This window comes from Notolepis coatsorum (genome assembly GCF_963971535.1).
Source record: "Notolepis coatsorum genome assembly, contig: SUPER_19_unloc_1, whole genome shotgun sequence".
Classification (NCBI taxonomy): domain Eukaryota; kingdom Metazoa; phylum Chordata; class Actinopteri; order Aulopiformes; family Paralepididae; genus Notolepis; species Notolepis coatsorum.
In genome coordinates this window covers 102,355-104,791 of record NW_028174859.1, presented here as the reverse complement: position 1 = coordinate 104,791, position 2,437 = coordinate 102,355, and positions in this window count along the sequence as shown.

Genomic DNA, 2,437 nt, shown 5'->3' with positions numbered 1-2,437 from the left:
CAGCTCGGCATCAGCGTCGTATACAGACAGGGAGGAGTGTGCTCCCCCCGTCTCAACCGGGCGGCGGTCAAACTCTGGCTATGGGCGTCTCGCAATCTGCGCATCCCCGGCAAGGAGAATGTGGGTGCAGATTTGATGTCACCGGGAGGTCCCCACCCAGACGAGTGGGGACTACATCCAGACATAGTCAGACGGATCTGGAACCGATTTGGGGAGGCCGCGGTGGACCTGTTTGCGAGCAGTCAGTCCTACCAGGTTCTCGGTCAGTCGGAAGGACAACCCCCCTCTGCGATTGGATTCCTTCTCGACATACCCGTGGCCGCCCGGGATTCTATATGCATTCCCCCCATACATCTGATAGCCCAGCTGTTGGAGCGGGTATGTCAGGAGCGCAGGACTTTGATCCTAGTCGCGCTGGACCGGGGCTCAGCCGTGTGGTTCCCGGCCTTAATTCAACTCCTGGTGGCCCCGCCATGGCCTGTCCCATTTTCGCCACGGGCCCTCTCCCAGGCACGCGGAACACTGTTTCTGCTGCCTGTCCTGGGGCAGCCTCTAATGGTTTGGCTGCTGAAAGGTTGAATTTGGAGGGGATGCATCTTAACACTACTGTGATTAGCACCATCCAGAACGTGCACGCTCCGTCCACTACCACGGTTTACGCAGGGAAGTGGCGTATGTTTCAAGAGTGGTGTGAGGCTGGTGGCCTGGACCCGGTGTCATGTCCCCTGAACTCGGTTCTGTCCTTCCTCCAGTCTATCCTGGATAGGCTGTCGGCCTCGACAGTGAAGGTGTATGCCGCGGCTATCTTCTTGTCATGTGGGCTTTGAGGGAAGAACGCTGTTCAGCCACCCTCTCGTGAGACGTTTCCTGCTTGGCACACAGCGCTGGTGCTCTGTCCCCAAGCTGGGACCTCCAACTGGTCCTTGGGGGACTGTCTGGGGCCCTGTTTGAACCTCTTGAGCAGGCGCCATTGGAGCAGGTGTCTTTCAAGACTGCGTTCCTGCTGGCCATCACCTCCGCTAAGCGCGTGGGTGAGCTGTGTGCTCTCTCGGTGCGGCCTGAGTGCCTGTCTATTCGTGCCAATAGCGGTGCGACTCTGAGGCCTAATCCAGTCTTCGTGCCAAAGAATATCCGGAGCTCTTTTCGCTCCAGGGATATTGTGATTCAGGCGTTTCATCCGCCTCCTCACGCTAGTGGGTTAGAGGCGAGCCTTCACCTGTCATGTCCCGTCCAGGCTTTGGGGGTTTACCTCAGTCGGACGCAGGATCTCAGGGCTGCCGATCAACTATTTGTTTGTTACGGTGGCCCTCGCGCTGGTAAGGCACTGTCCAAGCAGCGCCTGTCACATTGGTTGTGCGAGGGCATTGCCCTTTGCTACACGTTGGCTGGGCTGGCCCCCCCTGGGGGTGTCAGGGCGCACTCCACTCGTGGAGTGGCGGCCTCTGCCGCCTTGTTAGGGGGGGCCTCGGTGGAGGACATTTGTGCTGCGGCCTCCTGGTCCTCCCCGGGTTCCTTCGTTAAGTTTTACCTCATGGACATGACTGGGGGTTCTGTCTCTCAGGCGGTTCTGAGGTCTGGGACCTCCCCTGCGTCCCGCCAGTTGGTGGGCTAGCAGGGGTGTGTGGGTGTGTGCCACAGGGTGATGTGTCACACGTGGTCCCACCTGTACTGTGTGCTTTTAGGGGTTTCTGGTTCCCCTTCTTTCGCACTTTGGTGGAGTTGACTGCCTCCCTCCCTTCGTTAGGACGGGCGGGTGGACGGGACTCCCCTCCGCCCTGGTGGTGGGGCTTACGGGCCCTCAGGGGGTACACTTGTCGGGTCACACGTCTGCTCTGCCCCATATCTCATAATGGCAAGAACGAGACGCGATGACAGTATGATAATATAACGAAAGGTTATCCTATAACCTAGTTATATGAATACTGGCAGAGCGTCTCGCTCTAAGCATCCTGAGGTCCCTTGGTTGGGTTTTCAATGTTGGAAACTTTTTTCCCGAGGAAGGTAGAGTGTGACCATGTCCGGCGTCTTATAGGAGGACGCTGGGGCGTGGCCTGGTCAGGTGCATGGGTGCAAATTGTTTGTTCATGAGCACAGTAGGTTCTAGGAGATAAGAGTTATCTCATAATGGCAAGAGCGAGACGCTCTGCCAGTATTCATATAACTAGGTTATAGGATAACCTTTCATTCTAGTGCTACCCCTTTGTACATGGTGGCTGTGTCTGACAAAAGTTAACAATAAATAATGTTATTAGGAATAAATTTGCCTCCTGCATGAACTGAATAGACTGTATTTTAACATCGGCCATATGGTGGTACTTGGAGAGCCAGCTATCTTCTCCGGTTGTAAAAAGGTTGAGAAGCACTGATCTATCTAATAAATCTATTGAAAACAGAATGCACCGTTAAAGAAAACTGCTGTTGTTTACATTAATATGTT